The following is a 14,822-nucleotide window of genomic DNA, read 5'->3' on the forward strand; positions in this document are numbered from 1 at the left end:
ATTATTATTATTATTATTATTATTATTATTATATATTATTATTATTATTATTATTATCATTATTATTATCATTATTATTATTATTATTATTATTATATTATTATTATTATTATTATTATTATTATTATTATTATTATTATTATTTATTATTATTATTATTATTATTGTTATTATTATTATTATTATTATTATTATTATTATTATTATTATTATTATTATTATTATTATTATTATTATTATTATTATTATTATTTTCATTATTATTACTACTATTATTATCATTATTATTGTCATAATTATTATGATTGTTATTATTATTATTATCATCATCATCATCATCATCATCATCATCATCATCATCATCATTATTATTATTATTATTATTATTATTATTATTATTATTATTATTATTATTATTATTATTATTATAATAAATATAATTTTTTTTTTCAGTTGTAGCGGCTTTGAGATTTAAAAACAAAAAACAAAAAAAAAAAAAAAAACCAACAACAACACTTGAAATGATCTTAATCGAAGGACATTAGATTCAAAAATGTCCTGACCAAAATGAAAGAAATAAAATCAAAACGCTTTATCAGTGCACATCGGCTATTGTCCAGCGGAGGGGAAGCAGATTGATGAGGTCAATGTGTGGTGAATGCTAATCACCTGCTTTTTTTTTTTCATGATATAAGTAATGATTCTAATTAATTGAACGACTAACATTTTTTTTTAATTGAGCTTTTGTATAGCGCAATATCCACTAAATGTGCTCAAAGCTCTTTACAAGTGGTCCCTGGTCAACAGCAACATTTAACATGTAGGACTGGACATGACGTCTGTTAGGCGATATTATAATTTTTCGGACAAAGACAACGCTGTTAACGGCCAGGTACTCATTTTACACCTGAGTACGGTGAGAGAATGTAAGTAAAGAGTCTTTTCCAAGGACTCAACCATGCGCTGAGCGAGGCTCGAACCCAGGACCTTCCGATCCGAAAGCGAGTGTCATACCACTAGATCATATAGCCGCATTTATCAATATGTTCACTTGGCATCCCACAGTACTCTGGACATACGCATATAAAAGATTTGAGAACAAAAATTGTTCGGCTACAATGTGGTCTTGTGGTATGACACTCGCTTTCGGATCGGAAGGTCCTGGGTTCGCATAGTTGAGTCCTTGGAAAAGACTCCTTACTCATTTTCATCCACCGTATTCAGGTGTAAAATGAGTACCTAGCCGTTAACAGCGTTTTCTCTGTCCGAAAAAAAAATTGTAATATTTCCTAACAGGCGCTACGCTATGTCTTGTTCTACATGTTACGTGTTGCTGTTGGTCAGGGACCCTTTGTAAAGCGATTTGAGCGTGAATATTGCGCTATATAAAATCTCTAGTTTGTTTTGATTTTTTTTATTTGGGGGGGGGGGGGGGGGGGGCGGTTAAATGTTTTTAAAAAAATTAAAACTTAAAATTAAATATCAACTGATTATGATGTTTCTGTTTATCTAAAAAAAAATTAATGTAAACCTGAGCTTCTACAATTTTCAGAAGTATTTTAATCGATAAATATTCAAAGTTAAGTTTTCTGGCCAAATTCTTTTTTTTTTTTTAATATGTTTTGTCATCACAGATCGGTTATTGTCCAGTGCAGGGTAAGCAGATTGATGAGGTCAATGTATGGTGAATGCTAATCTTTTTGGTTTTACAGTTTGAATAAGAGAAGCTGTAGGGGGTTTGGAGATTATCAAATGAGTAGACAGTTGACAGGACTTACCCCTGTGGTACTCCGGTGGCAAGAATAGAATTGGATGTAAAAGATGATAAAGCAAATTAAAGGAAATGACGTCAGTTTTATGTTAAGAGGTCTTATGTCAAGGGCACTTGCGAACTCAAAACAGACCTTTAGAATGTTCTCTTTTTTTGTGAGTGTGTTAGCAGGTGTTTGTCTGTGAGTGTGTGTGTGTGTGTATGCGTATGTGTGTGTGCGTTTGTGTGAAAGAGAGATAGAGAGAAAGAGAGTGAGAGAGAAAGAGACAGAGAGAGACACACACACAAAAAGACAGAGAGGCACCGAGAGAGAGAGAGAGAGAGAGAGAGAGAGAATAGTAGGCATGCAACCAATTCTACATGCCTGGATAGATATCGATCTATTTCAATGACCCTCATACTGGCAATAGTTCTTAAACCTGGGACTTTGCGAAGTCCTAGGTTTGAAAGTTTTGGCCAAGATGAGGTCATTTAAATCGATATTTGAAAGACGAGTTTTCTAGCCAAATTTTTAAATACATGTTATTTCCAAAATAGAGCCTTATTCCAAGAACACAACTTTGCACCACACACAGCGAGACTCGAACCGGGAACCAAGCGATCAGAAGCCGAGTGTCAAATCGCAAGACCACAGAACCGCACAATGTCCACTAAACGTGCTCGACGAGCTTTGCAAAAGGTCCCTGGCCAACAGCAACACTTGACAGACTTAAGCATCACTAATCTTGAGATAATCTCCACTTTTGCCCATACATGACAAACTAAATATGTTCATGTTATAATCTCTTTTTGTAGTTTGACTCTTCTCTCTCTCTCTCTCTCTCTCTCTCTCTCTCTCTCTCTCTCTCTCTCTCTCTCTCTCTCTCTCTCTCTTTTGATCGTAATGGTCACCTGTTTTCGTTATATTTTGAATGATGGAATCAACAGGGGGTTTGGGAAATGAAATCAATAGAAAGTTGACATGACATTTCATTATTGTTGTAAAAAATCGCAATTGCGAGATGACTACTTTGTAAAAGAGGCTGAGCCAAAATATCATTTCGGATTTTCTTTTATTTGTTGCTTTCTTTTGTTTGTTTGTTTTTTTTTTTTTTGTTGTTTTTTTATTTGTTTTTTTTTTTTGGGGGGGGGGGGCGTTGTTATGTTTTTTGGGGGGGCTTTTTTTGGTTTGTTTTCTTTTGTTTTTTTATTTTTTGTATTTCGTTTGGATTTTTTCCCCCTTTATTTGTTGTGTGTGTGTTTGTGTTTTATTTACTAATTTTTTAGGGGGGTGGGTGGGGGGGGGGGGGGGGAGGTATGAGAAAGGAATGAACTACCATCTTTTTTGGATAAACTTGTTTGACGCGTTTAAAAGTTAATATTGTAATACTTTTGCTGGCAGACTCTCATTTCAAAGCATTTTTAAAAATTTAAAACAGTAAAAAAAAAACTTGGGGAAAACTCTAATATTTCCATAGTTTTTCAAAGTAACTCAAATTTGTTGTCTTTTTTGAGTCAACTGTTAGGAAAATTATTATTTGGCACAGTCTCAATTGCAAAGAAAAAATGCGTTTATTGTCTTTTTTGATAGCTCAATATCCACAAAACGTGCTCAAAGGTCTTTACCAGGGTTCCGTAGCCAGCAGCAACACGATAACTGTAGTTGTAGAAGCAGACACAACGCATGTCAAACGCTTTTACAATTATTATTTTTTTCCCATAGAGAATGCGATACTTTAATTAATTAGCATACCCTCATTAAAAAGAATTTACTAAAAAATTCTGAATTCAATCCAGAACAACTAAAAACATATTTAACTAGGGAAGTTCTGAATTATAACGCTCGGGACAGAGGAATGGTACAAAAGCTGCGGAAACGTGGAGAAAATCCGTGGACAGAGAGGTAGAAGAGACAGAACTGTCGTGGCCTAAGACCTGCTCTGAGGAAGGTGGCCCAGAACTTGGTGAGAGAAGAGCATCTAAATTGTAACACTCGGGACAGAAGAATGGTCCAAAACCACGAAAACGTGGAGATGAAATCCGTGGACAGAGAGGTTGAAGAGACAGAACTGTCGTGGCCTAAATGAACCTGCTCTGAGGAAGGTGGCCTAGAACATGGTGAGAGAAGAGCATCTAAATTATAACACTCGGGACAGAAGAATGGTCAAAAAGCTGCGGAAACGTGGAGGTGAGATCTGTGGACAGAGAGGTGAAGAGACAGAACTGTCGTGGCCTAAGACCTGCCCTGAGGAAGGTGGCCCAGAACATGGTGAGATAGAAGAGTATTGTTCTACCGAATTCAATTATTCCGTCTAGTGATCAGTTCATTGTTTTGGAAACTTCGTTAATTAATTATTATTTATTTCTATTTCTGGCTACTTGTTATATTATGGGATTGATTTAACATTGTTATACTGTTTGGTGGTTTGTATTTTTCCGTCGATTTGAGGGCATGTCCATTACAACAATGGTACCTACCATAACAAGTCGGGTATTCAGACCTGAGAAATAAGTACACGTTGGTGGCAGCCCCACAGGGATCATGAAGAGGATTAAACATAAAAACAAAGGTTTCATTTCAGGGATTTTTTCTTGGTTGTGGTGTCATCGAGTGCTTATATCTTCTTGTTTCTTATTATTATTGTTCTACTACTACTACTACTACTACTACTACTACTACTACTACTACTACTACTACTACTACTACTACTACTACTACTACTATTACTACTATACTACTACTACTACTACTATACTACTACTACTACTTACTACTACTATACTACTACTACTACTAACTACTAACTACTAACTACTACTACTACTACTACTACTACTACTACTACTACTACTACTACTACTACTACTACTACCTACTACTACTACTACTACTACTACTACTACTACTACTACTACTACTACTACTACTACTACTACTACTACTACTACTTCTTCTTCTTCTTCTTCTCTTCTTCTTCTTCTTCTTCTTCTTCTTCTTCTTCTTCTTCTTCTTCTTCTTCTTCTTCTCTTTCTTCTTCTTCTTCTTCTTCTTCTTCTTACTTCTTCTTCTTCTTCTTCTTCTTCTTCTTCTTCTCTCTTCTTCTTCTTCTTCTTCTTCTTCTTCTTCTTCTTCTTCTTCTTCTTCTTCTTCTTCTTCTTCTTCTTCTTCTTCTTCTTCTTCTTCTTCTTCTTCTTCTTCTTCTTCTTCTTCTTCTTCTTCTTCTTCCTCTTCTTCTTCTCCTCATGATTATTATTATTATTATTATTATTATTATTATTATTATTATTATTATTATTATTATTATTATTATTATTATTATTATTATTATTATCATTATCATCGTTCTTTCCCACCTCCTCCACTTGTATAGTGCACTTTCATCACTGTGTAATGCTCAATGCAAGTTACAAATAAATATACAAAATTTACATATAAAACGTATACCATAATGATATCAATAGGAGCAAAGTGTGTCATAACGTATAAGTATCATAAAAATGTAACAATAAAAAGGCAGTGTTTTAACAATGATTTGATATTATCAATGGATTTTGCTTCTCTTATCTTTCTGGGCAGGTCAGGTCGTTCCACACAAGGGGCTCAGTGTGCGTGGGTAAAGGAACGGTCGCCATAAAATTTATCATTGGTCTTTCTTAGAATAAGTTTCGTCTTGTCTGTCGAGGACCGTAAATTCCTTTTTGGTACATAGAAAATTATTTTTAACATGCTTTTGAGTTAGTCATGTTTTTTGTTGTTTTTTTAAGGGTTTTACGGCGCTTGCAACACATTTAGTTTATATCAGCGCCAGTAAAAAGGAAGAAAATGAGATAATAAAAAGTTCTAGAATTACAATTAAAGCATCCAAGAGAAAGTAAGACAAAGGGGAACTGGGAACAAATAGGGATCGGATGTAGATTCCAAGAGCATACCACCAATGTACTTAGTTTGAGATCACCCGATCTATAAGTCTCATCCAGACACAAACACAAGATCCAGCAAAGAGGAATACACTCAAATGCTTACAATATGCATTCAAAATAATATAATAATACATGTTGTAGTCAGGTGCTTCATCATAATAGGCTTTTAAAGCAAAAGAGTAATGTTTAAAATGATTCTTTCCCGGACAGACAGACAGCCAGTGCAGCTCATACAGAATAAACAGAAAGTGTACTATCCTCTTTGGCCTTGTCACTAATTTATCTGCACTATTCTGTATGACTTACGCGCGGACGCGAGGTTTTATCCTGGTTTATCATACCCTGTAAAAAAATTAAAAGCATATTATTTTAACCCTCTCCTTACCAGCCATTTTCAGGAATTTCCCCATAACTTCACACAAAACTGATACAGTACAAAAATATATTTGTTTTCACTCAAGCACAATAGAAGTAAGTTCTTGCGATAAATAATTTCTTTAGCAAAACATGCTATACAACATACTGTTCATTTTCATTTTAATGCACAAAAGAAATTTGAAAAAGAAAAATGTTGGTTGTATCGTAACGAATGTGACGATTTTCCTATAGTTGGTAAGGAGAGGGTTAATTAAACAATTTGGCCAAGAAACTCGTCCTTCAAATAATATTGATCGATGAAAATGACCAAGGTCTTGTCAAAAAAATACCCAAACCTGAGACTTCAAGATAATATTTTAAGGACGAGTTTTTTTTTTGGCTATTTTTATTTTAATGTGTGGGGGTCCCGATAGCTCAGACAGAGACAACGCTGTTAACGACCAGGGACTAATAATTTTACACCTGAGTAGGGACTCAACTATGCGCCGAGCGAGCGAGGCTCGAACCCATTACTTTCCGATGCAAAAGCGAGTGTCATACCACAAGACTACACATAGCCGCACAAGAAAAGAAAAAAAAATTAATTGAGCTATATATAGCGCAATATCCACTAAATGTGCTCAAAGCGCTTTACAAGGGGTCCCGGGCCAGCAGCAACATTTAACATGTAGCACGGGACATGACGCCTGTTAGGCGACATTACAATTTTTCGGACAAAGACAACGCTGTACTCATTTTACACCTGAGTATGGTGAGAGAATGTGAGTAAAGAGCCTTTTCCAAGGACTCAACTGTGCACCGAGCGCGAGGCTCGAACCCATGACTTTCCGATCCAAAAACGAATGTCATACCACAAGACTACACATAGCCGCACAAGAAAAGAAAAGAAAGCAAGAGAGAAAGAAAGAAATAAGAAAGAAAAGGGAGAAAAAAGAAAGCAACTCTTCTAGATCTGAGACAGGGGTATAAGTAGGGGTCAAGCAGTAAACACTGTATTTAATTTATTTTACATACACATACGCTACTGGCGGGAGGTGAGGCATCTCTTTGTGACGAGTGTGGAAGGAAAAACGACAGAATGACAGATTGAATGGAATGGTCATTGAGTGGTCACCCAGTGGTCAACGACGACGCGCCGAGTCAAAGAGACAGATTTGTGTAACCACGGCATTAGCGGGAGGTGGCGAAACACAAAAAAGATGACTAGGCAGGCGGCAGAATGACCGCTCAGTGACCATCGCAGTGGTAGGTATGAATGACCGTTATAGTGTTTTGTCGAGAGAGAGAGAGAAAGAGAGAGAGAGAGAGAGAGAGAGAGAGAGAGAGAGAGAGAGAGCAGGACTTTTCACACTCGCGCATACTCTCTCTCTCTCCCTCTCTCTCTCTCTCTCTCTCTCTCTCTCTCTCTCTCTCTCTCTCTCTGTTTAAAGTTTTTATTTTTTATTTCTGTCTATGAATTCTTGCAAAAAAAAAAAAAAAAATGACCACAAAATAAAAAAGAAAACGAAATAAATAAAAAGACGATGTAATTGATATGTTGAATGGATAAATGTCTTGCGTCGGTCTTGCGATCTCCTCCTCCTCCTCCTCCTCCTCCTCCTCCTCCTCCTCCTCCTCCTCCTCCTCCTCCTCCTCCTCCACTTCCCCTTCCTCTACATTTACGTCTTACATTGCCAAAGGTTAAAGGATTTTTTTAATTATCAGTGATTCAAATCAATATTAGCCGTGGGACTGGATGAAAAAGGGGGGGGGGGGGGGGGGGGTCGAGGCATAGCGGAGGCGATACTAAAATATGTTTGCGGATAAACAATATTATGAAGGAATCGAACCTTGATCGTTTACATGCCAGACCTACTATCTACCAACTGAACACCTCCCCCCCTTCCCCCCTTCCCGCCAACCTCACTGCTTCAACCCCAATTCTAAACCCTACCGGCACCCTAACCCCCCCCCCCCCCCCCCCCCCAATGCCCTCTTTCTTTAATCATCGAACCAAAACCTGTCTATTGTCCAAGAGATGGACAACACACACGCGACCACGGTCAACATCCATCAAAAATTCTATTGTCTATTTACCCCCCCCCCTCTCTCTCTCTCTCTCTCTCTCTCTCTCTCTCTCTCTCTCTCATCCTCCCCCTCCCCCTACCTCCAACCCCCACACCCATCAGCTCGCCCCCCCCCCCCCCCCCCCACCAGTCTACCTGTCTAACTCAATCTGCCCGCCACTGTTATGTCTTTGTAACAGGCTACCGTTAAATCTTTACCCAGGCTCTTTCTAAATAAGATGACACCTTTATTTCTTTGCCGTTAATCTCCCCCCTATCACCCACCTTGTGTCGTTACTAGGGTCTACCTTTTTCACGCTATATCTAACAAACTGATTCTATCTATTGTTCGGAATTCTTCTATTTCATTCGATATTTATTCCTCTCTCTCTCTCCCCCCTATCACCCACCTTGTGTCGTTACTAGGGTCTACCTTTTTCACGCCATATCTAACAAACTGATTCTATCTATTGTTCGGAATTCTTCTATTTCATTCGATATTTATTCCTCTCTCTCTCTCTCTCTCTCTCTCTCTCTCTCTCTCTCTCTCTCTCTCTCTCTCTCTCTCGCTCTCTCTCCATATCTCTCTCTCTATCTATCTTTCTCTCTCCCCCTCTCTCTCTCACACACACAGACACACACCTCTCCCCCCCCCCCACCTCTCTCTCTCTCTCTGTCTATATATCTATCTGTCTATCTATCTACAAATCAATCAAGCAATCTAATTATCCCCCAATCTATTTATCTAGCTATTTATTTATCTGGTTATGAATCTATCTATCTATCTATTTTTCTAATTATCTATTTACTTATCTATGGATCTATCTATCTATCTATCTATCTATCTATCTATCTATCTATCTATCTGTCTGTCTATCTATCTATCTATCTATCTATCTATCTATCTATCTAGCTATCTATCTATCTATCCATATATCAATCCTTCAGTCTATCTATCTATCTATCTATCTATCTATCTATCTATCTATCTATCTATCTATCTATCTATCTATCTATCTATTTATCTATCATATCCTACCATCACCAAACGTGTCTCGAGTCTTGAATCTATCTATTTCACGCTTTTAATAATCGACTGATTCTATCTAGCTTACCGCTATTGTTTGGAATCTCATTTCATTCCACCCCCCCCCCTCTCTCTCTCTCTCTCTCTCTCTCTCTCTCTCTCTTATTATATATATATATATATATATATATATATATATATATATATATATATATCCATTAACTTTTCTGTCTATTTACCCATCTATCTATATCTATCCATCTATCTATTTATCTATCTATCTATCTTTCCCACACACACACACACACACATATATATATATACACACACTAATATATATATATATATATATATATATATATATATATATATATATATATATATCTGAACGAGTTAGCATGTGGCGAAATTCAAATTTTCAACAGCGCCTTGCTTTAGGCAGAGCTCATAAAGAGCGTCAATGAATTGTTGCAGACATTGAAGATTAACTTTTGTCATTGATGGGATATAAATTGACTTGTTCAATAATACATCAATAATAAAACACTGTACACATGGCTTCAAGAGTAAGTATACGTTTAATTGGCTTTATACCACACACGAACTAAAAGTAGTTGAAACTTTCATTAAAAAGTTATATCTTTACTATTGGTTATATCTCTGCCTACATAGTTAAGGGAGGAAAAAACTAAAATACTCGAGCTTTTATATAGCGCAATATCCACTAAACGTGCTCAAGGCGCTTTACAAAGGGTCTCTGACGAACCTCAACACATGATATGTAGAACGAGACATGACGCCTGTTAGGCAGTATTACATTTTTTTTCCGACAGAGACAACGCTGTTAACGCTGTTGCACTTTTAACACCTGAGTACGATGAGATAATGTGAGTAAAGGACTCAACTATGCGCCGAGCGAGTCTCGAACTCAGGACCTTCCGATTCGAAAGCGAGTGTCATACAACAAGACCACATAGCCGCACAAAAGATAATTGGAATATCAAATTTAGATCATAAAGAATATACGTTACATTGAAATTGACTAATATTATAGATCGTATGCGCTTGGCTAAGAAGCTCATAGCATTGCCATCCGGAAGTATACCGGACCAACACACAAAACTATGTGTAACCTTAAACGTTTATAGCCTTGCTAATACAGTTTAGTGAGAGTTACTCATAAACGCGGATGGCAAAAAAACAATAACATAGACCTGAGTGACGTCAACTTCATTCTATCTATATCATGAGAAGTGTTAAACCAAGAAGATGTAGTGTTCATTTTATGCTAGAAAATTGAGAACCAAAAAAAAAAAAATAATAACTGGCTACGTTGGCTCTAAAAAACTCTATATGTGACCCCTCGTCTCAAAACTGTATTTTGTCGGGATGGACGATATGCTAAAAAGTCAAATTATAGTTAAACTGGTCAAAAATATGAAACGTTGGTATTTAGCACAATAAAATATGATATTCCTTCTCCCCTATAAAGCATATAAACTCAACGTAAGCATGATATTTCTGGCTACAAACTCCATTTTCAGCATCTTAGTCATCCCGACTTAATACCGTCTTGAGACGAGGGGTCAAATATTTGCAAATTAGTGCTGTCGCTATGTTGTATCTAGACGTCAATGGTGTTTGTGTTATGTTAAATCTTTTATCCAAAGAAAGAGCACACGACTATAACTCCATCCAGCCCATTTTCTCCATGCAATCTTCTGTCACTTTCTGATTGGTCAGTTCACCCGCATCGTCTTGTGTACATTAGGATCCGAAAGGAACCCAGGGATAACCTCCACGGGAATTAACTGATAGGTACATGGGCAGACAAAAGAAGAATTAAATTTCCCCGCTGCGCGCCAATGGCAAGTGATTATTTTACCTTCACACCGGAAGAATGGACGATTTCAAAACGAGGACAAAAGCGTCCTTAGAAACCATGGCGCATGGTGTGAGCGGGAGGTAGGGCTAATGTAATTTTGGGGTTTATTTTACGTGTAAACTTGACATAGGCTAGACACAATAGACCTGGTAAGATGCTGGACAAAAGAAGCGAAATTATCTTTTTGTGTGTATGTTGAGTAAGATGAAGGATGAGAGATGAATGGCCGGAGTGATGAATGAACACATGAGACAAGGAAGGGACGCGTGGGGTATATATAATAATAATACAACCAGGCAGATGGGTCCCTGTTAAAACTATCTTTCAAGCTTTCATTCAGTCTTTTGAATTTATTGGTCATTGACCACGACGTTGGGTCAGTCGTTTTGTTGGAAACTTTAGTAAAACTGGATGCATGAGAGAGAAAAATATTTATTGAATTCTACGGGGTTTTTAAAACGATAATCAGGACTTCTCTTCTTTTTTAAAAAATGAGCTTTTATATAGCGCAATATCCACTAAATGTGCTCAAAGCGCTTTACAAGGGGTCCCTGACCAACAAATACATTTATCATTTAGGATGGGACATGGAGCCTGTTAGGCGATGTTACAGTGTTCTTCGGACAGAGACCAAGCTGTTAACGGCCAGGTACTCTTTTTACACCTGAGTACGGTGAGAGAATGTGAGTAAAGAGCCTTCTCCAAGGACTCAACTATGCGCCGAGCGAGCGAGGCTCGAACCCAGGACCTTCCGATCCGAAAGCGAGTGTCATACCACTAGACCGACCACATAGCCGCACAATATTGTTAAATATTATTTTTAGTGGAGAACCCGCCATATTTGAGGAAACATAAAGGCTTTACGAACAGGCACTTGTCTATTTCATTCATAATGCTTACTTATACTGTATTCTGTAAATTAACATAGATCGAGATGAATCTTTTGAGCCACTCGCGAACAAAATCGGTCCGATAATAAAAGTCTGTAGGTGCGCTCAAATTAATCTGGCAACAGGCTGGCCAGATGGCAATTCCCAACGTCAAATAACCGATCACAATGCCCTCGCTTACAGATTTTATATGTTATAATCAAATGACCGATCATTGTGTCCTAGCTGATTTTCTAAATAATCATTTGAGTCAACAGGCGATAGCATTACCCTTAATTTAAAAAGAGGAAAAAAAAAAAAAAAAGAAATAAAGGTATGCTAGTATATCAATCTGTATTTTGATTTTACATATTTGATTTGTTGATAAAAATCTTATATTCTTGTATGAGTTATATTGGCAATTGCCTAAAGAAAAAAAGTTTTGAACTTTGAACTTTGTAAAAAATAGTTTTATATTTTTTTTGATTTGCCAGTAATCCTGTGCTTGGTAGCAAAAACAAAACAAAAAACAACAATATTCATATGGGTTGTACAGAACAATTCTAATCCCCAACTACATTTTTTCAAAAAGATAAAGATTGATGCTATATAACATCATCCCCAAAGTTAAAAGGGATATAATAAACATTAAACCTGACTGAAATACAAATGTTATCAACAACTAAACCTAAAGGCTATAGATAGGATGAAGTTGACGTCACTCGGGTCTTTGTTATTGATTTTTTTTTTTTTTTTTTTTTTTGCCATCCACGTTTATGAGTAATTATCACTAAACTGTATTAACCAGACTATAAAAAAGTTCATGGTTACACAGTTTTATGTGTTGGTCCGTTATACTTCCTGATGGCAATGTTGTGAACACCTTGGCTAAGTGCATACTATCCATAGCTCAGATGGTCGGTGGTAAGTAAGTAAATAAGTCCATAATTATTCTATGCTATTGCTGTATCTACTCGTATATTCCTGCATCTGATCAATCTTTGCAATGAATTGACAATGTGTATTTGATTCAAGTTCCTCTGATTACAGACATGTAGCTGTTAGGTCATAATTTTTTTTAAAAACTTGTTTATAGACTACGGTTTTGTTTTTGTTTTTTAACTTAAAAGGAGTTTAAAGTTTGTTTCCGGCTGAATTTATTGTTAAAGTGATAAACAAACAATTGAATTGTTATAAATAAAATGAGAGGAGCATGAGGATTAATTATAATAATCGTTTTAACGTGTATTGAATTGTATTCCATTAACATTCTCCATCTTGTCTGCCCAGCACTGACTAAACGGATTATATCCATTTTGGCCAGAAAAAGTTTACTTCCAAATATTAGTCGATTAAGAGGACTCCCAATTTGGCAAAAACTCTCACAGTTAAAGTCAAATTTTGACATTTTTCTCGAAAGCTCCAATTTGGGACTTTTTGTCAAACATTTTAAGAGATCAATATTTGATCTGACCCAACTAAAGGGAAAAGTATCCAATGTTTTTTTGTCCCTGAACACCATGTCCCCCCATCCACTGTAACACATTGAAAACAACTTTCACAACTTGATATTTTTTCTTCCTCCCATGATCGCAGCATTCCAATTTCCGCGTTAATCTTTTTTATCTTACAAAAATATAAAATTATCTCCCTTTGGCCGCTAAAATCTGTTGCCGGCTAATTTGCTTTCTCTCAATAAAAATTTAATAATTCCAATTAAAACAACGAGCATGATGGCTTTAAACAACAAAATGAATGAATTGTTTTCGCATTTCATTTCCAAAATCATCATCATCTGGGTCACGCCGACACCGGGTCACATGACCGGGGGCCTGATGATCACCGTGCCCTCGGATCACTGTGAGTGAGTGATCCGTCTCATTCAGATTCGCTTTTCCTAGCTGCTATCCCTAACACTGCCGGAAACTAACCAAAAATAAATTATTTTAGATTTTCATTTTAGCCAGTAAACTTTTCATTAAAGTGCCGATTTGCTAAGATGGCATAGGTACTTGTCAATCAAGAGTCTTATATCTGAGACAAATTTGAGAAATCTCATATCTAAGAATGTTTTTTTTCAAGTTAAGTATCATCTTTGACAAGCGAATCGATTAATTTGAAGTATAATTTTTCTGGACAAAATGACAATGGTGTATTTTGTCAGAATTTGGCAACCTATCCCTAACACTGCATAGGGATACATTAAAAACATGACGCATTGTGCCCCTGTGAATTCTCAACGAGATAATTACTAGGGTGAGGTAAAAACATGGAATAACTAAATGAAATCAACAAATTTTGTTAGATTTCGGGGGAAACGAAATGAATAGAAATGAAATGGGAAGGGGTGAGTCGATGATAATAATATCTAAAAAGTGAAACGGAGGAGGGGGGGGGGGGGTGGAGCGGAAGATTGGGGAGAAAAAAAGAGAAGAAAAAACTGGAGAGGGGAGAAGGGGAGAGGAGAGGGCATTTTATCACGAAATTCTGTCGTTTTTAGTTGATATTTTTTAAACCTCTATCCTCTCCGATAATATATCTTTCGCTTTAAATTATATTGTTTTGACAACGATGGAATATCGACTTTTTATTCATCATCATATCGATAATTAACTGATTTTTTTCCCATTCACGCACGCGAAGTTCATCTTAACTTTTAAAGATCAGATTTTTATTTAAAAATAAAATAATATCGTGTTAGCATTTGTTTTGTTTTGATTCGTTATGTTCTTCCATTTAAAATGTGCATTTAATTTTGATCAACTTGCTTGCATAATGTAATAGATAGGGTAAAATTGATTGCAGGGTTATATTTGTAAATGTTGATACAAATTTATTTTTCCTCGAGAAAATTATTATCGCTGGAATTAATAAATCAAGTGGATTTTCTTTTTTCAGTGACATGCTATAAAATAACAAGAGATGTCAATCACAACAATAACAATTA

This window comes from Berghia stephanieae, chromosome 8, assembly GCF_034508935.2.
Source record: "Berghia stephanieae isolate SIO BIC M18660-M18661 chromosome 8, UCSD_Bste_1.3, whole genome shotgun sequence".
Classification (NCBI taxonomy): Eukaryota; Metazoa; Mollusca; class Gastropoda; order Nudibranchia; family Aeolidiidae; genus Berghia; species Berghia stephanieae.